The 21378-nt window shown below is 41.3% G+C and overlaps 1 protein-coding gene and 1 non-coding gene across 10 annotated transcripts in view; one reads left to right on the plus strand and one right to left on the minus strand.

The window, feature by feature from the left end:
• ERC2 (ELKS/RAB6-interacting/CAST family member 2) overlaps positions 1 to 21378 on the plus strand; it is a 1114913-nt gene that overhangs the window by 580879 nt on the left and 512656 nt on the right. The gene's annotated exons all lie outside the window — the stretch shown is intronic.
• LOC119920086 lies at positions 8898 to 9035 on the minus strand. The gene has a single exon (XR_005447853.1). It is a non-coding gene; the product is annotated as a small nucleolar RNA SNORA7 (small nucleolar RNA).

A 21378-nucleotide genomic window follows, 5' to 3' on the forward strand; every position in this document is an offset into this window, starting at 1 on the left:
AAGTTCAAAGTCCCCTGACTCTACCTTAATTTCCTTGCCCATCATTGATTGATCTTGGTATCTATCTATGCCGGGATTCTGCTTTAGAGGACCTTATTCCAGACTATTGCCCTCTGTTACGGGTTTTGCAGTTGAATCCAGTATATTAATTTAGAATCCTGATATTCAGACTGGATTTGCTGCTCAGTATTCCCTGACTTCATGTTCTAGCCCACACAGAATTTTGAACTTTTTTAAAGTGGCATACTAAATTTTCATTCCAAATAGGATATAGTTTTTTTTTGTGTTAGCAAATGCTTTCTGGATAGGCAAGATAATTTAAAATCCAGACGGGCACCATTTGTAGCTTTTTGGCTAAATATTCCATGTGGAGCCAATCAGTTAGCATACAGTGATGTCAAAGCCAAATGCAGTGTTTAATATCAGCTTTCTGTTGTGTATCTGCAGGACCTGTTTGAATCATTGCCTGAAAACTAAAATATGTTCTTGTACACTTTGGCTTACAAATTATAGGCTCCTTGGGGACTGTAAAGCTTCCCTTTACTAGTGGCTAAATGGAAGTGTGATCAGTTTAATAAAACAAATGCTTGGGCACTAGCATTGGGTGGAGGTCATGAGTTTCTCTGGGCTAGCAGGGATTTCTTAACCCTCCTCAATAACTGTGGCAGAATTAAGTGGTGAGAGCAAAGTGCTGTTGTTGAGCAAAATGGGTCCCCCTAAGGACTGGTGCTGCAACCTGGTAAACTTGACAAATAATCTGCTCTTTATGTGCACAAATATAGTGAATATTTTCTTATTCTTTAAATATGAATGATAAGACATGTCAGGCAGCGCGACCATGTTAGCAATTTGTTTAAAGGCACTTTCTTTGCCATGTCTTAACTTATCTCATTAGTGTGGAATTTTGTAAGAATAGGAAGTGTAACTAACAAATCGGCTTCAGAAATGTGTAGATTTTGGCCAGTGCACATTTATTATTTCTTTATAGTTAACTAAAATGCTTCCTTTACAAAGGAAAATTAAAAAGCTATGTAGAAGTGCATACGTATTTCCTTGTTTCCCTTGTGATCACATAAGCTTAGTACAACGGGCTGTGTCTGAAGTACAGCAGTGGCATAGACAGTGAGTTACTGCAATAAGATTCCTTCCTGTCTCACAAACCCGTACCCCTTGGCATTATCCTTCACTCCTTTTTCTCATTCAATTCCAAGGGTCCCTACTCCATCCTAATCCTCTTCAACCTCTCACCTGCCTTTGATACTGTGGATGGCTGGCTTCTCCTGGAAACATTATCTATCATTGGCTTCACTGACACTGTCATCTGGTTTTTCTCCTGTCCCTTTGACTGTTCTTTCTCAGTCTCTTTTTCAGGCTCCCCTTCTGCCTCCAGCCCTCTGTGTGGGAATCCCTCAGTGCTCAGTTTTCGGTCCCCTTCTATGCTCCATCTACAGCCACTACCTTGGAGAACTCATTTGCTCCCATGCTTTCAGCTACCATCTAGAGATGATTCCCAAATCTTTATCTCCAGCATTGACCTCTCTCTCTTTCTGCAGTTTCACTTTTGCCTTCAGGACATCCCTAATTAGATTCATTCATTTTCAGTCATATTTATTGAGTGCTTACTGTGTGCAGATCACTGTACTAAGCATTTGGGAAGTACAAGTCGGCGACATATAGAGACGATCCCTACCCAACAACGGGATCACAGTCTAGAAGGGGGCCTAAAACTTAACATATCCAATAGAGAACTTCTCCCCCTGACTTTCCTATCATCACAGAACATACCACCATCCTTCCCATCTCTCAAGGCCATAATTTTAGCATTTTCCTTGATGACTTTCTCATTCAATATAAAAAATTTGATTTCCTAAAATCCTGTTCGTTTTATATCCACAACATACCTAGAATCTGCCCTTTCCTCTCCATCCAAACTGCTACCATGCTGATCCATGCACTTCTATCCTTCCTTGACCACTGAATCAGCCTCCTAGCTGACATTTCTGCCTACCCACCCCAGTTCATACTTCGCTCTGCTGTCTGTGTAATTTTTCTAAAAAATATTCGCTTCATATCTCCTAACTCCCCAAAAACCTCCAGGTTGCCCATCCACCTCTGAATCAAAAAGAAACTTCTTCCTTACCATTGGCTTTAAGGCTCTCAATTACCTCTCTCCCTCCTATGTTACCTCACTGATTTCCTACTGTATTATACAGCACACTTCACTCCACTGATGCCAATTTACTCTCTGTCTAGACTGTTACTGTACCTATTTGTACAGTAGTACTGAGTTCTCCCAAGCACTTACTACAGTGCTCTGCACACAGTAAGTGCTCAAAAAATAGCATTGATGATGTCACTCAATCTCATCTATCTTGCGGCCAACCCCTTGCCCAGGTCCTCTGTCTGGCCTGGAACTCCCTTCTCCTGCATAGCATATGGACCACCACTTTCCCCACCTTCAAAGCCCTTCTAAAATAGGACCTCCTCTCAAGGCCTTCCCTCACTATGCCCTCATTTCCCCTCCCTGTCGTCTCCTGTGCACTTGGATCTGTAACCCTCGAGCACTTGATATTCACCCAGTTTTAACCCCACAGCACTTTCCCATTTCCCATATCTGTAATTCATCTTATTTTCCATCTCCCCCACTAGATTTTATACCCGAGGGCAGGGATCATGTCACCTAATTCTGTTGTATTCACCAAAGCAATTAGCAAAGTGCTTTGCACACAGTAAGCACTCAAATACCATTGATTTTTTAAATCGTAATATGAATATGAGCTTAGGTTTTTTTTAATGTGAAAGGCTAATAATGCATTACCTTACCCAGGTGGGTATGAGGGGCACCATTATTATATAGTGGATAAATTCCATGTGTATTGTTGGAATGTGTATTGACTCTCAGCCAGTATTTTAAATTTATGTAGAAGGGAGCTTTTTTAGACGGTATCAGATGAAGAGAAGTACTGGCTATGTAAGCCTCTGCCAGCGTCAGAAAAGGTTGATTGCTAGGTCTGAGGATCACTACAGAAGTACTTTTTTCTTTGGGGATTTACTTTGACATTTGTTTTCATTGCACGGTATAATTCCCAGAAGCCCAAACCCTTTGTTATAGGGTGTCCCTATAGGCAGTGTATGAAGATCTCTTTTGCAAATCAGTTTCTGGGTGAGTGGAAGATTTTGTATTTATTTTTGGTAGCAAATGGAAGGTGTTCTGGGCAATGTATTTTCAACTAACCATATTTACAATTGTTCTAATTAACCATGTAAACTCTCAAAAATCAAAACTATTGTGAGTATACATTCTGTAACCTCTACCTATTCCTAAATTGTTTTTCCAACTATGCAGTAATATTTTCAACTGGAGGATTTGTGGCTTAATTCACCACTTCATATGACACAGTTGTTTCCAAAGAAAGAAGTTGACCATTAACATAGTTGCTCATCTATTGATCATATTTATTGAGTGCTTACTGTGTGCAAAGCACTCTACTAAGAGCTTGGGCTAGCACAATAAAACTGAGTTGGTAGACACATTACCTGCCCACAACATGCTTACAGCCTAGAAGGGGAAGATGGGCATTAATCTAAATAAATTACAGATATGTACATAAGGTGTTGAGGGGCTGAATGAGGGGGTGAATAAAGGGAACAAATCAATCAATCAATTGTATTTATTGAGCGCTTACTGTGTGCAGAGCAAATGCAAGGGCAACACAGAAGGGAGTGGGAGGAGACTAAGTGAAGGCTTAGGGAAGGCCTCATGGAGGAGATGTGCCTTCAATAAGTTGGAGAGAGTACTCTTTTTTTGGATATGAAGAGGGAGGGCGTTCCAGGCCAGAGACAATGTGGAATAGGGAACGGTGGTGAGATAGATAAGATTGAGTTACAGTGAGTAGGTTTGCATTAGAGGAGCAGTGTCTGGGTTGGGGTGTAATAGGAGAGCAGAGAGGTTCGGTAAGAAGGGCAAGGTGATTGAGTGCTTTAAAGCCAATTGTAAGGAGTTTCTGTTTGATGCAGAGGTGGATCAGCAGCCACTGGAGGTTCTCTAGGAGTAGGGAAATATGGACTAAATGTTTTTTTGTAGAAAAATGGCCTGGAAAGTAGAGTGAAGTATGAACTTGAGTGAGAAGACACAGGAGGCAGGGAGGTCAGCAAGGAAGCTGATGCCGTAGTCCAAGCGGGATAGGATAAGTGAATTAGTGTGGTGAGTTTGGAAAGGAAAGAGTGGATTTTAGTCCTGTAATGAAGGTTGAATCCACAGGATTTAGTGACATTGAATGTGTGAGTTGAATGAGAGAGATGAGTTGAGGATAATGCCAAGGTTATGGGCTAGAGATAGGAAGAATGGTAGTGCTGTCTACAGCAAAGGGAGCATCAAGGGGAGGACAGGGTTTATGAGGGAAGATAAGGAGTTCTGAATTGTACATATAAAATTTAAGGTTTTGCTGGGACATCCAAGTAGAGATGTCTTGAAGGCAGGAGGAAATGTGAAACTGCAGAGAGGAAGAGAGATCAAGACTGGAGATGCAGATTTGGGAATCATCCGCATAGATGTGGCATTTGAAGCCATGGGAGCGAATGAGTTCTCCAAGGGAGTGGGTGGAGATGGAGAATAGAAGGGTGAATGGTCATTGTGCATACTTAAAATATCTTCTAGAGGTGGAGTTGCATCCATTGTTTCAGAGTGTCAGTCCCAAGGTGATCCAATTGAAGTGATATGAAAGGTAGTTTACAATTGCCATGATTTGTCTTCTGTTCAGACTGAAATGTAGTACATTTGGAGGGCAACTGTTGTCTTATGTGGTGAATTCCAGAGGACTCTTCACTGGGAAACTCATCCAGCTCAATTGGCTATAAGCATCTTTAAAAATCTTTGACATGGGTGTATGATAACTACTTGATGCAGGTAGTTCTGCTCCGCATATGAAGACATGTAAATGGTTATGAATCACTCTGCAGATGAACATTAAGGATCGACATTCACAGCAAGTTGCGGGGTAGTTGGAGACTACCTCTTGAGGAGCTGGCTTTCTAGGAAGGCTTTGAAAATGAAGGATAATATCTTTCAGTTCCAGCTAAAATCTAATCACAGTTAAGAACATTCTTTGCTTGTACACACTTCAATATTGAGTTTCCTAAATACTGTTAAAAAACATATTAGAATCTTCACAGTATAGAAAGAATTGATCATATTTTTGTGACATCTTCCACCTCAATCTACATTGTTGGGGGACAAGAATGTTTTCAACTCATGCAATTCCAAATGGGTGCAGCTATTTCATGAGTAATAACTTATTGTCACCTATTTGAGTGTCAAGCTGATTGCTAAATTTGATAAAGTTGAAGAGTCCTGGAGTTTTACTACTTTGTTTAGTTTTTTTCCTGCTTGATTAGCATATCCACAGGTGTACAATGCCATCAGAGACAGCTTCTTTGTCATGCTAGTATCCCTTTCTCAAATATTGCTGTTTGCTCTTGAACTTTTCGGGCAAAGGTAGCAGTGGTGATAGCGCTGCCTTCCCTGCTCTTGGCACACCTACTTCCTCGTCTTGAATTGTCAGTTACTGGTATCAGTATGAACAGTATCTGAAGACCTGCTGAATGCAGAGCACTGTACTAGGTGTTAGGGGGATATACAACAAAGTAAAACGTAAAATTAATGCTTTCAAAGAGTTTTCAGCCTACTAGGGCAGGACTGTGCTACCTTGGTGTGTGGAAGAGCTAAATAAAATGAACTGTTGAGCAATTGATTCAAAGAGCAAATCACATGACAAACAGGAAATAGGGGACAAGGAGGAAAGAATAAGGGGAATAAGGGAGAGATAAATGTATTCCTGGTCCAGAAGAGGAGAGGTAGTTGTCAGAGTAACAGAGTACTGTCCCTGATGTTGGAGTAAGAGGAAGGACACCCCCTTTCTCTTCCTTCTTGCTCCATACCAGAATCTTGGTGAAGGGCAAGGAGTGTGAATCTTTTCCATTAAAGTGTGTGCAGAAGCAGAGGCTTGCATGGTGCCTCAGAGTGCATCTAGCCATGACTGTACCACCAAATGGGTAGAATGTTGTGCCCAGTGTGGAAACTATTCTTCTTTTCCTGCTTAGACAGGCTGGCTGGCAACTGCAGCTGCTTGCACAAGAACCTGGTGGGGTGGAGGGGATGGGAGGTGATTGGCAGGGAGTAAGAGCAGCTCCTGCATATTTTCTCTGGCTGTTCCCAAACAAATTAAGCCTCCTCAGCAGCCAGACGAAATGAATGGTACACAGTTATAGGTAGCTTGGGCTAAATGGCAAATTTTGATATCGGAAAGAAGTTGGTGGCAGTTTTTTCAGTTAAAAAAATAAAACAAATGCATTTTACTCACACAAAGTTCTCCTGCATATTTTTGTCAATTGCAGTCTGTGCTCTATGAATTAAATGAGCTCACTGCAACACAGACACATTGCAGAATGTAATGTAATTGGCTTCTTTGTAGTACAACAGTGACATGGAAATGAGTTCACCCCAGGAATGGTCTGGGCAAGGTAAACTAAGGTGTCAGTGCTGAAATCTATTGGAGGCACAATGACAAATCCAACTCTACTATTGGTTCTTGCTAAATTTTAAATGTCAATCAATCAGTGGTATTTATTGAGCACTTACTATGTGCAAAGCACTGTAGTAAGCACTTGGGAGAGTAAATACAACAGAATTAGCAGACATGCTCCCTGCCCATAATGACATTACACTCTAGTTGGGTAAACTGACATCAATATGAATAAATAATTTATACTATCATTTAAAGATATGTATATAACCACTATGGGGTCGGGGGCGGGTAAATATCAAATGCCCGAATGTCACAGATTGATGCAAATAGGTGACAAAAACGGGAGAATGAGCCGGGAAAAAGAAGTTTTAACTGGGGAAGGCCTCTTGGAGGAGATCTGAACTGAGTAATGCTTTGAAGGTGGAGAGAATGGTGGTCTGGTGTATATGGCGGGGAAGGATGTGGGAAAGGAATCCGTGGAAAGATAGGTGAAATTGGGGCACAGAGAGTAAACTGTATGTGCACATATAAGTGTGGGTATATATCTTTGCTGCATCCCTCATCCTGCTTTATCAAGAATTTCCACTTGCTGCAGGGTAAGGAAATTTTGGAGGCATTGTGGGGGTGGGGAATGGTTTGGAGCATGGGGAAAGGGTAGGAGTATAAATATCCTTCCCCAAACCCCAGCACTGCCAGGGAGGTACAGGGTCATGGGACAGTGCTGGGAGTTACGGTAGGATTCAGAACTTCATACCTTCCCCTGTTCAGCAAAATCTTGGACCTTCCCCTGACTATTCATTTCAGGCTTCTGGTTGAGGACACCTGGGGCTAGAGGATGGAACAGACCAGGGTGGTAAGGGATTTAGGTTGAGGTAAAGGAATAGAGCTGGACAAGAGGAGGGTAACTAGGCAGGGAAGTAGGGAAATCAGAGACAGAAGCTGGGAGCCAGGGTGAAGATGTGCACACCAGTTGATGGAACACTTCCAGCGTGGCAGAGTTAATATAATGTTCAACAGATGATTTGAAAGCGAATCAGTGGACAAAAAGTTTAAAGGTGATGCAAGAAAAATTGAGACGGAAGTGGTCTAAAATCAGGGGGGGAAAGTATGCAGTACAGCTTCTTTTTAAAAAGGTAGTATTTATGTAATAACTCACACATGTGGGATTTTGGTAATCTCCAGGGAGCAATCACATTCAACATGCATCAAAAGAAATAGTTCAGCTAAACTAACTCTCCCTATCCAGCAATAATTACCTCAGGTTTACACTGAGATATAGTTGCAAAAGGTTATTCAGGAGGGCATCTGCAAATCAAGTCACATGTCAACTCCACATCAATAACCTCTTTATAATATATGTTGGTATTTCAGCACATCATAGTCCAATAGAGTAAACCATGTTCAGTTGGTTATTTAGAATTTTAACTTTGACTTATAGCTTGTCCAACACTTTGTAAAGTTAAATATCCAAACACTTTGGATTAACTAGATAACAGTCAGTGACAGGCAAAATTATTTAGCTTAAAGTTCCCAAAATAAAATTGCACACAAAACTGTTCTTATTTACTTTCTGGTTGACCCTTGAAGACAAATTCAGAAACTATCCTTTTTAAAAATAAAGTACACTTAAGTTTTTACTGCCCTTTTATTTTCCATTTAACTGTTTCTCCTTTATGTAACTATTCTATAAAATCACCTTGAAAGGTGGAAGATAAATTCAAAATTTAATAGAATGTTGAAAGTCTTTCAAAATTTGTGGGGCAAACTAATATATATTTCTTAGTTAATAACATTCTTAACTACCCATAGAAGAAAATAACAGGCACTTTGTTGCTATACATAAGAAAAGGAAGGTGAAATAAGTCCTATTCTGTTCATCATTTCTGTTTTACTTGATATACAGAGATGACTAATTTCTGAGCACCACAATTTGGTGGAAATCTGTCCCAGGTCATGGTACTTGAATCTATTTTGTACTTTTGCTGTAGATTTATACTTTTTCTGTAGATCCTCTCTTGGGAATATCCACTGAGAGGATCAACAAGGGTGAAAGCTTGAAACTACAGTTATAATAATAATAATAATAATAATTGTGGCATTTGTTAAGCACCTACTCTGTGCCATGCACTGTACTAAGCGCTGGGATCTTGTCTTGTCCTATGCCATCGAGTCATTTCTGACCCATAGCAACACCACGGACACATCTCTCCCAGAACGCCCTCTCTCCATCTGCAAACATTCTGGTAGTGTATCCGTAGAGTTTTCTTGGTAAAAATACAGAAGTGGTTTACCATTGCCTCCTACCACGCAGTAAACTTGAGTCTCCACCTTTGACTCTCTTCCGTGCTGCTGCTGCTTAGCACAGGTGAATTTTGACGTACTAGATTGCCTTCCACTAGCTAGCCACTGCTCAAGCTAGGAATGGAATGGGTAGGACTCTCCTTGACTCTCCCTCCCAAAGCCAAGACTGGTAGAGTACTGGAAACTCTCCAGGTGCGACCCTGAGAGGGGGAAGCGCTGCGGTAGATACAAGCAGATCAGGTTTGACACAGTCCCTGTCCCATTTGGGGCTCAGTCTCACTCCCCATTTTACAGATGAGGTAATTGAGGCACAGAGAAATTAAGTGACTTGCCCAAGGTCACACAGCAGATAAGTGGCAGAGCAGGATTAGAACCCTTGACCTTCTGACTCCCAGGCTCTTGGTCTATCTACTATGCCATGCCACATTAATTAAACTTCTTAGGGACCTGGAGATACATTATTCACTTAAAAATATCCTGGTTATGTAAGTTATCTCCACGGAGATGAGATTATACTATACTTGGCTAATGTCCATTTTGTCATAATGGGTAACAGCAAGATTAATCAGAGAAATAAAAATGTAAGAACAATGAGAACAATTATCCAGGACCTAAGTTTATTATTGGTAATAAACTCAAGCACTTTGGTAGGAGCAAACTACAAACTATATACAAAAAATATACAGACTTGTATATATTTGCACATACTACTCTATTTTACTTATACATATTTACTACTCTATTTTTTTAATTATGTGCATAGAGCTATAATTCTGTTTACTCTGACTGCTTTGACACCTGTCTACTTGTTTTGTTTTGTTGTCTGTCTCCCCCTTCTAGACTGTGAGCCCATTGTTGGGTAGGGACCGTCTCTTTATATTGCCGACTTGTACTTCCCAAGCGCTTAGTACAGTGCTCTGCACACAGTTAGTGCTCACTAAATGTGATTAAATGAATGAGAAATGAATGAATGAGCATAAACTCAAACAACTAGGAATATCAGAGAGTGGAACCAGGGATTGTGGAAACATTTAAGCCCTTTTTGAGGACTGTAATTGTGACCAATGGGGAGTGAAGGAGGAAGCCTATTCCTATAATAGTAATAATAATAATAATGGCATTTGTTAAGCACTTACTATGTGCAAAGCACTGCTCTAAGTGCTGGGGTAGATACAAGGTAATCAGGTTGTCCCACATGGGGCTCACAGCCTTCATCCCCATTTTCCAGATGAGGGAACTGAGGCACAGAGAAGTGAAGTGACTTGCCCAAAGTCACACAGCTGACAATTGGCAGAGCCGGGATTTGAACCCATGACCTCTGACTCCCAAGCCCGGGCTCTTTCCACTGAGCCACGCTGCTTCTCTATAACTATAACTTTTTCTTCTTTTTGGAAGTACATTTTTCAGGATCCTCTGAAAGATTGGAGCATTCTGGGAAACTGTGGGGCTGGCCAATAGAAGATTGAGTGATGTGAACTCATATCAGTGAGTCAGAGACAAAGGAGGGACAAAACATACGTGTGTCTATGTCCTCCTCCATTCTGTAATGGTGACTGTTAAGTATAGGCCCAAGAAATCTTTGGTAATTTTTGAAGCTTGTGTAGTTATCAAAGTGTAAAATTTAGTTTTCATCTCTCCTTTTGGTCTTTCTCCATATGAAATTTAAGTTCTTTTTTGTCTAAAACTTCCGTTGGTGATTTTAAGACTACTCTCTGTCATTCACCTCAGATATTCAATCCGTCGCTAAATCCTATCGGTCCCACCATCGCAACATCACTATAATTCGCCCTTTCCTCTCAATCTAAACTGCTACCACATTTAAGCACTCAATAAATACGATTGAATGAATGAATGAATAGTACAACCACTCATCCTGTCCTGCCTGGATTACTGCATCAGACTCCTTGTTGACCTCCCTGCCTCCTGACTCTCCCCTTGCCAGTCCATACTTCACTCTGCTGCCCGGATTATTTTTCTACAAAAACTTTCAGGATATGTCACCCCACTCCTCAAAAAGCACTGTGAAAGAGCACTGTACAAAGTGCTTGGACAATGCACATGGATGAAAAGTAGACAGGGTGCCTAGGGTGAATAATATTGGTATTTGTTAGGTACTTACTATATATCAAGCACAGTTCTAAGTGCTGGGGTAAATATGAACTAATCAAGGTGGACACAGTCCCTGTCCCACATGAGGCTCACAGTCTTAATCCCCATTTTACAGATGAGGAAACTGAGGAACAGAGAGGTGAAGTGATTTGCCCAAGGTCACACAGCAGACAAGTGGCAGAGCCGGGATTAGAACCCAGGTCCTCCTGACTCTCAGGCCTGTGCTCAATCTACTAGGCCATGCTGCTTCCAAGCTGCTGTGGGCTAGAATGGGGGCACAAGACTTCCTATAAAGGGCAGAAAACAGAGAATCTATCATGGAATCTTACACCAAGCCTTTTCTCGCAAGATTCAAACCAGAGCATCCTGAACCAGTGTGATGACCAGTTCCACTTAGGAGGGGGATAAGGATGCCAGGAGAGCCCTTCCTAAAGTGACTGTAGGAACTTGTTTTCCAGAGTTTAGGGCTGAGTGTCCCCAGTTACATTACATTTGGGTAACCTTTGCTCAATATAGCAGAGAGAAATGCTTACCTTTACAAAGGCTGCTGCATTATAGTTTAAAGGTTACACTTGATTTATCAGACCAGATAGTCCATTTAGAGGTGATTCCTTTGGCTTTAAAGCTCTCCATCAGTTGGCTCCCCATTACCTATCTACTCTCTTCTCCTTTAGCATCCCAGCTCATGTACTTTGCCCCTCCCAAGCTAACCTCTTAACCAACTCCTGGTTGCCACTTTAACCCATTTCTCTCTTCTTCTTCCCCTGCAAACCTGTAATACCCTCTCCCCTCCCTTTCTTATAAACCCTCCTAAGAAGTCACCTTCTCCAGAAGGCCTTTCTTGATAGATTTTTTTTTTTGCCCCCACTTTCCTTGTCAGCCATCTGATTGGCAGGTTTCTTTTTATTTGGATAATTGGGCTCGTCATTTCCTTCACAGTATTATATATTGAAAAATGTAAATTTATTTGAATAAAATTGATATGGAAAGTTAAAAGTATTCACAATTGCAAGGTAAGTTCCCCCAATTGCCCTATTAGTCCTAAATATAGGATATGAATTGGCTGTTACCCAATTAAGATTTTTTGCTTCAAAAATCTACTTTATATTAGAATATTGGTTTTTAAGAAGATATAGAAATCATTTCCTCTTTTAAAAATGGACTGACATTTTCAAAGAGATTTTTATTGTCCAAATTGCCACCAAGTGCAGATTTTTCTTTTTAATTCACAAGCCAGCTTTAAGTATTCCGTGTTGATTTTAGTGCATTAAGTTACTGGTGTGCTGTCAAGATCAATTATGTAAGTTGAAAATGAAGCACACACCTTCCCTGTGACATTATGAGCAGATTTGTTTTTGTTTTGGTTCCACTTTTTGGCTGTGAAAGAGCCCTTATAAGAAACTAGAAAACCACAGATTTGAAAATGTTCAGTTTAACAATATCCTTGAATGCACATTTACGGAATACCGGAGCCTAATCATAAATGCTCCTGTAATTTTTGAATGAAATGCCCCTCTCTTAACCTACTTCAGTGGTGGGTTTACCCTTTTACTCATCTTACAGGGTTTTCTTCTTTCTCCAATTCCAGGATTAAAGCCACACTTCACTGTGGTTTGAGTCACATGTGTAAACTTTCTCTTCACTGGAGACATCTGTCTTTTAAGGGATAGGTGGAGAGCATAAGTAAAAACCCATCCATGATTTCAGAAGGGTTATGAAAGTTTTGTGATTTGGTTAATATTTTCTGAAAGCTGGAATCAAATTTTTAGATCTCACAGCTTAATTCTTATCATAAAGTGAGAAGCAAGGCAAACACAGGTACAGTGATCATAACAAAAACAAAAAAAATAAATGGAATAAATGAAGCAGTTCATCAAATAACCATATTTATTGAGCACTTACTGTGTTCAGAGCACTATACTAAGTGCTTCGGAAAGCTCAATATAACAGAGTTGATATACATGTTCCCTGAACACAGTGAGCTTACACTCTAGAGGGTGGAAACAGATATCAATATAAATGTTATGGGTACGTACATAAGTGTTGTAGGGATGAGTGAGGGGCGAATAAGTGGTGCAAATCCAAGTGCCTAGATGATGCAGAAAGGAGAGGGACAAGAGGAAATGAGGGTTTAATTGGGGAAGGCCTCTTGGAAGAGATGTGCTTTTAAACCAATATACGATGTAAGTGTTAAGGGTGGTCATGAGGAATGATCTGGTGATGGTATTATATAGGACTTCAAAGAGGGAGTTTCATGCAGGGGAACGGGTGTGAGAGCAACAGGCTGGGAAGGGGGAGTTGAAAGAGGGACAGTGAGGAGATTAGCTTGTGAGAGACAAAGTACTTAAGCTAGGATATAGTGGGAAAAGGCAGCAGAAGGAAAGGAGAGAGCTGGTGGAGAATTTGAATCCAATGGTTGGGAATTTCTGTTGGAATGGAAATAATGGCTACTGGAAGTTTTTAGGAATGAATGATACATTCTGAGTAGTAATTTAAGAAAAAGATCTGGGCAGAATAATATATTAGGATAGCTAGAAGAAGAGGGAAGTTTAAGGTTCAAGACTCAGTTCTAGGTCCCTTCTATCCTCCATCTACACCCACTCCCTTGGAGAACTCCTTCACTCCCATGGCTTCAACTACCATCTCCAGCCCTGGTCTCTCTCCTTCTCTGCATTCTCATATTTCCTTCTGCATTTAGGATATCTCAACTTGGATGACCCACCGAAACCTCAAACGTAACATATTCAAAATAGAATTCCTCATCTTCCCATTCAAACTCTAACCTCCCGCTGACTTTCCCATCACTGTAGATAGCACCATCATCCTCTGTGTCTCACAAGCTCATAACCTTGGCACTATCCTTGACTTATCTCTCTCATTGAACACACATATTCAGTCTGTCACCAAATCCTGTCAGTTCGATCTTCACATCACTAAAATCCTTCCCTTCCTCTCCGTCCACATTGATCGAAGCACTTATTCTATCCCACTTTGACTGCTGCATCAGAATTTCCTGTCCCCCCCATTCCAGTCCATACTTCATTCTGCTGCCCAGATCATTTTTCTAAAAACTGTTCAGGCCATGTTTTCCCCCTTCCACAAGAATCTCCAGTGGTTGACAGTCCTCCTCTGCATCAAGCAGAAAGTCCTTACCGTGGGCACTCAAGCACTGAATCATCTCACCCCCCTTACCTTACCTTGCTGATTTCCTACTATAACCTAGCACTTTGCTTCTCTAACACCAACCTAGTCTCTGCACCTTGATCTCATCTAATGCTGCTGACTCATTCATTCATTCACTAGTATTTTTTGAGTGTTTACTGTGTGCAGAGCACTGTACTAAGGGCTAGGGAGAGTACAACACAATAGTAGAGACACATTCCCTTCTCACAACGAGCTTACCGTCTTGAATGGGGGAGACAGACATTAATGTTACAGATATATACCTAAGTTCTGTGGGGCTGGGAGGTGGGGAATAAAAAAGGAAGCAAGCCAGAGTGATGCAGAAGGGAGTGGGAGAAGAGGAAAGGGGGGCTTAGTCAGGGAAAAGCCTCCTGAAGGAAATGTGCCTTCAATAAGGCCTTGAAGTGGGGGAGAGTAATTGTCTGATGGATTTGAGGAGGGAGGGCATTCCATGGCAGAGGAAGGATGTGGGCGAGGGGTCAATGGCGAAGTGGGACAGATCAAGGCACAGTGCTTCTGGCCTGGAATTCCCTTCTCCTTCATGACAGTCACTCAAAGCCTTATTAAAAGCACATCTCCTCCAAGAGGCCTTCCCTAACTAAGTCCTCGTTTCCTCTACTCCCACTCCCTCACCCTTGCAATTGTATTTGTACCTTCATTCATGCTATCCTCAGCCCCAGAACACTTACGTACATATTGATTTTAATGTCTCTCTCCCCAGCTCTAGACCATAAGCTCCTTAGGGGCACAGAACTTGTCTATGAACTCTTTCATACTGTACTTTCTCAAGCTCTTAGCACAGTACTCTGAACACAGTAAGTGATCAATAAATGTGATTGATTGAGGTTGGAAGCTAGTAAGCTTCTTGAGGGAAGTGATCATGGCTGTCAGTGTTATTTGAGTGCTTACTGAGTAGAGCTCAGTACTAAGCACTTGGGAAAGTACAGTAGAGGTGGTAAACATGATCCCCAATTTAATGGGGAAGAGATATATTAAATCACACCTACTCCAAGAATCCTTCCCCACCTCAGCCCTCATTTCCCCACTCTGCTCATCTGTGCCCCACTCTGCTCATCTGTGCCCACTACAGTAGGGGTGAGGAAGACCTATATTAAAATAAATTACAGATAGAGAAAGCAATGCAGAAGGGAGGATGATTTAATAAAGCTTTGAAAGTGGCGAAAGCGGTGGCGTGTCAGTTAATGGTATTTTTCATTCATTCATCCAGTCATATTTATTGAGTGCTTATTGTGTGCAGAACACTGTACTAAGTGCTTGGAAAGTACAGTTCAGCAGCAAATAGAGGAAATCCCTGCCCACAACGAGCTCACAGTCTAGAAGTGGGGAGACAGGCATCAGAACCAGTAAACAGGCATCAGTTGAGTGCTTACTGTGTGTGGAGCACTGTACTGAGCACTTGGGAAAGTACAATACAACTGAGTTGGTAGGCACATTTCCTGCCCAACAGTGCTTATTGTCTAGAGCTTAGAATCTATTGTATATAAAGGTGGGGGGGAGTTCTAAGTCAAAAGGAGGATGTGGGCAAAGTGACACAAGTAACCAATCAGTGTTACTTCAGCACTTACTATGTGCAGAGCAATGTACTAAGCATTTAGGAGAGCACAGTACAGGAGAATTAGTAGACAAGATCCCCACCCACAAGGAACTTACATTCTCCAGGGGAAGACAGACATTAAGATAAATGATAGGAGAAATGACAGAGTGTAAGGTTATGTCCATAAGGGCTATGGAGCTGAAGTTAGGGTGACTATCAAGTGCTTAAAGGATACAGATCCAATTGCATAGAACACATGGAGGAAAGGGTGAATGTGGGAATAAGGGTTTAACTGGGGAAGGCCTCTTGGAGACGATGCTATTTCATTATAGTTTTGAAGGTGGGGAGAATGGTGTTCTGTGGTGGATATAAAGAAGAGAGTTACAGGCCAGAGGGAGTAGATAGGCAGGAGGTCAATGGTGGGCTAGATGAGATCGAGGTACAGAGAATAGGTTGGCATCAAAGAAATGGAGCATGTGGGTCAGAGTGAAGTAGGAGATCAGTGAAATGAAGTAGGAGGGGGAGAACTCATTGAAAAAGCTTAACAGCTGATGGTAAGGCATTTCTGCTTGATGCAGTGGTGAATGGGCAACTATTGGAGGGATTTAAGGAGTGGAAAAAGATTTATTTGAATGTGTGGTTGTTGTTTTTTTTTCTAAAAATGATCCAGACAGCAGAGTGAATGTATGGACTGGAGTTGGGGGAGAGGGGAGGTTGATGCAATAGTCCAGGTGGGATAAGATAAGTACTTGAATCAGCGTGGTAGCTGTTTGGATGGAGAGGAATGGCAGATTCTTGAGATGCTGAAAAGGTAGATTGGTGTTGGTTGATCAGTGTGTGCAGGCTGGGTTGTATTCATTCACTCAGTCATATTTATTGAGCGCTTACTGTGTGCAGAGCACTGTACTACTAAGCACTTGGAAAGTACTGTTCAGCAACAAATAGAGACAATCCGTACCCAACAGCGGGCTCACAGTGTAGTCATCAATTGCATTTACTGAGCACTTATTGTGTGCATAGCACTCTACTAAGTCCTTGGGAAAGTTGGTAAAAATATTCCCTGCCCACAGCCAGCTCTTAGTGGAGAGGCGAATTGAATGAGGTTAGGTAGGAGGGGAAGAACTGATTGAGTTTCTACTCATGTCTACTCTTTGTACTGTCCAAAGTGCTTAATGTTCTGCACTTGCTAAACTCTGAATAAAAGCCACTGATTTACCGAGGCTGGTGGAGTAATCTAGTTGGTAAGAGAACAGGGCTTGGATCAGGATGGCAGCCATAAGGGTAGAGAGGAAAAGGCAGATCTGGGAAATATTGTTGATGGAAATTCCACAGGATTTACAGACAGAATGAATATGAGAGGTGAAAGACAGAAAAGAGTCAGACACTTATACCAAGGAAGCAAATTTGGGGTATGGGGAAGTGATGGGGAAAGTACGGAGGAATAGGTTTTGGAGGGAAGACGAGAAGTTCAGTTACCCTTTGCATTGCAAGTCATGCAAAATTTCAATGTTTCCCTTCCAGGCTCATCTTATTGGAATTAATAAGTTTCCTCTTCTGCATATCCTTCCCACTGGATCCAATATCACTGCTTCTCTACATTTTCTTCAAATGAAAGACTCCTTTTAGCTCGAGATCAGTCCTTACTGTTTCCCATTGAATTAGTCTTTTGGCAGCTTTCCTGCCACAGCTGCATGGACTCTCTCCTGTTCTCATTCTCCATTTCTCCTTTCAGCAGAGAAAAGCCTTCCCATCACTTTTCCAGCTGTGGGAGGTGTGCCTAAGTCTGCCCCCACTCTGCTTCCACTGTCGCTTTCCAAAAATTAAAATGCCTATAAATCAAACCGTAGAAAATGTCCAGATTGCTCAGTTCCAACCCACCCTCCTTCACATCCAAAATAAGTTATTTCTCTTTTCATGATGTAAATTCCATGTCCCCGAAGGGCATATGTAGGTCTTTAGCAGCCATGATTCTCAGGCCCATCTTGCATAACTTAAATATGAAAATATTGGGATTAAGAACTGCTTTATCATACTCACTGCTTCAAGCACTAAATTCAGTTCCCACGGCTTCATTTTTTCTTTCTGTGGTGCTTCCTCCAGTTACGTATTTCAATGCTCTTGCATCATTTTGTTCCCAAAAAGAGTGATAAGAGTTTAGTTGTTCCTGTTTTCAAGCCATTGGCCACTTTCTGGGTTGCAGATCTTCTAGCTTTATAACCCTGCCTTATATATTGTTCAGAAGACTCGCATTTTCTTCATTAGACTGGAAACAGCACGTAAGTTCTTGCTCTCCTGCTACTATCATAGTGTCATCTCATAGGCCATTATTGGCTCCAGCCTGCATCTTATCCTTTCATCATCCTCTGTACACACAGTAGAGTTTATGGTGATATGGCACACTCCAGACTATACATGCAGTCTGTGGGGAAAAGTTTAACTTCTCCTCCTCCCAACCTCCAGCTACTCTCCATTCCACCCAGTCACACTGGGGACCTTGAGAAGTGTCTAACAACTTTGACTACCTACCTAGAAGGAGTGCTTTGCTATAATCATCAGTACAACTGTCCTTACCATAACTGATACCAATGAGCAAAATAAGGATTCTCTAAAGATCTACATGGACACAGCACTGCAGGGCCAATAGTTACAGTGTGTTTTGCATGTAATAACCTACACATTGAGGCTTGGAGAAAAATCAATGGACAACACAGGATTAGTAAATGAAACAGTAACAGCCTTCTCCTGCTCAGTGAATGCACTGATAATCACCAACATAGTTTTTCACTACAGAGTAAAACAGACATCCTATGTGCACCTAATATCCAGCACCTTAATGATTATATCATAGTCCAATGGCAAACCCAGAAGATGCTCATATATCTGCAGCTGAGGGTGTACTGCTGAGTGCTACTTTAATGATTAATTACAGAGTGGCTGCCAAACCACTCTTGCCTCTCTTACCAGGTGATACCTAGGCTTCAAGTAACCGTCAGTGAATTTGGGAAGATATGGGAACTTGGCTGAGGGGAGAGAGTAGATAGTGTTTAGTGAGAGAAGGAAGAACAATAGCTAGGCACAGGTGTGTGTAGGGGGGGATGGGGTGCATGTGTGAAGAGAAGTTGTGACTTGCCCAAGGTCATACAGCAAACAAGTGGTGGAATCTGGATTAGAACCCAAGTGCAGGCCCATGCTCTTTCCATTAGGCAACACTGCTTTCTGCCTATTCTCCTTACCATCACTTGTTTATCCAGAAATTTACTGGCTCCACAAGCTTCCCCTCCCCTCAAAACCTCCAATACTATCAAAGCCTCCACCAGCCAGATGGGCAACAGTTCTGGGCCAAGAAGTGGATCGAAGTGAGTGGCTAGACAGGCAGGTAGTAATTATGGAAGAGGAAGCAAGCTTTGGGGGAAGGAAGTAAGGCTTCTGATTTTGCTTCTCCCTCTGCCCCAGAAACAGAAGGGTGCTGTTTGTCTTTGTCACCCTACTCTGCATTACATGATCTCTGTTTGCCAGGGAGGCAGGAAGGAGAGATTTGTTAAGGTGTGGCTACTAAGGGACCATTGGCATGACCTTTAGCATCTCACTGCTGTGCACCTTCTCTCTCTTTTCTGCATTTGAGGAGACATTCAGTGACAATTGAAGGAAATAGGGAAACAGAAATGAACACACTTTTTCACACAACAGCTGGTAAACATATGGAATTTATTAACTCAGGAAGTTTCACAGACTGAAATTATCAGTAGTTTAAAGAGGGATTCGGATATTTCAGGGAATGTGTTTAGGGAAAATGTAGGGCTGTTGTTACACATCCCCTTAAACATTATGATGGTAACGATCACGATCTTACAAGCATCCTGTTTTCACTATCAGAGATGCAATACTAGGCTAGTCATAAGTACATAACATGAAAAATACCATTACTGCATCTCACCCGATAATGATATTTCTTATGTTTTATCCTCTTTTGCCTCTAACTACACATTTTTCTGTAACCTGATTTTTCATCTATCTTCACCCTTTGATCCCTTCATCATTTACCTACCTTTTTCCTTATTCATTCATTCATTCAATCGTATTTATTGAGTGCTTACTGTGTGCAGGGCACTGTACTATGCACTTCGAAAGTACAATTTGGCAACAGATAGAGACAATCCCTACCCAACAACGGGCTCACAGTCTAGAACGGGGAGACAGACAACAAAACAAAACAAGTAGACAGGCATCAATAGCATCTTATTTCATCCCTTTACTCAGCTTCAGATCTAGACTGCAGATACTTACCTGAACTCCTCAAGACTTGCTTATATTGCCTTTTCTGACAACTTTGTCTTTGCCTCAGTTTTATTATTTTTTTTCTCAAGTTGTGTTTCTCTCTGCATTTCTCTGTTTCACACACTACCTCTTTTCAGGTCCATTTTTCTCTCTGCATCTGCTTTTCTCTCTTACTTCTGCTTTTTCTTCCATTTTCTTTTGCCTTGCTTATTGAGCTTCTGTCCACCTCCTGGTCTGCTTTAACAAATGTGAGGTTTTGTTGTTTTTTTTTAAGATGTGGGATGGCTGTTAATGGAGGGAATGGGGGAAAGGTAATTGAGAATGGTAGCTAACAGGGTGGCTTACATGATAAGGAGAGAAGACAAAGATATGAGGAGCTAGGAAAGGTGATGGGGAAGATAATATTTTATTTCATTCCAAATCAACCAATTAGGGGTTTCATTTTAAATCCTGGTTAGCAGTGTGGCCTTGTGGATAGAGCCCAGGCCTGGGAGTCTGAATCCCTGGGTCCATCCCTTGCCTGCTGTGTGATCTTGGGCAAGTCACTTAACATCTCTGAACTTCAGTTTCCTTATTTGTAAAATGGGGATTTAATACCTGTTCTCCTTCCTACTTAGACTGTGAGTCCCATATGGGACATGGACTGTGCTCAATTTGATTATCTTGTATCTACCCCAGCACTTAGTAGTAAGTAGTAGTAGTGGTGGTGGTAGCTTAGAAGATAGTAAGTGCCTAACAAATACAATGATAATAATTATTATTATCTTGGATCACCGCGGTTTTGGAGTTATATAGTATTCTGTTAGCTGATTTGCTCATTGTGTAATTTTCAAAACCACTTTTATCGTTTTGAGTCTGATGAATAAATACTTTTACTTTTGAAAAGTTTTCAAGTGAAAAAGAAAACATGTTGTCTTGTAAATGATAGTGTATAAAAATTGGGGAAATGAAATTTGATTAGGATAACAATTCCTAAGTTCAAATGTGCTTTCGAAGTTTGTAGAAGCTGCTTTGGCTTAAGGAAATGAAGGTTTGAAATCTGGCATAGTTACTTTCTCAAGACCTCCAGAATTTCTATGTCTGACCATGCCAGAAATAATTTTTATAATGAACAATTTTCCAGAATTTAGGTAGTGATTCTTCTGGTCCAAAAAAGGGAAAAATTAGAGATGTTAGATGATCCATCTTTTACTTTAGGGTGGAGTTAGGACAACCAACCAGTCAATTATTTGTATTTATTGAGTGCTTACTGTGTGCAGAGCACTGAACTAAGCACTTTGGAGAGTAAAGCACAACAATGTAACAGACATGTTCCCTGCCCACAGACAGCTTACAATCTAGAGGGTGAACCATCACATAGTTCTTCCAAGTATCCTGTGTCAGTGTTGGAGACAGAATAATTGGGCTGGACAGCCCATCGGTCAGATGCAA

Source organism: Tachyglossus aculeatus, chromosome X1, assembly GCF_015852505.1.
Source record: "Tachyglossus aculeatus isolate mTacAcu1 chromosome X1, mTacAcu1.pri, whole genome shotgun sequence".
Lineage (NCBI taxonomy): Eukaryota > Metazoa > Chordata > Mammalia > Monotremata > Tachyglossidae > Tachyglossus > Tachyglossus aculeatus.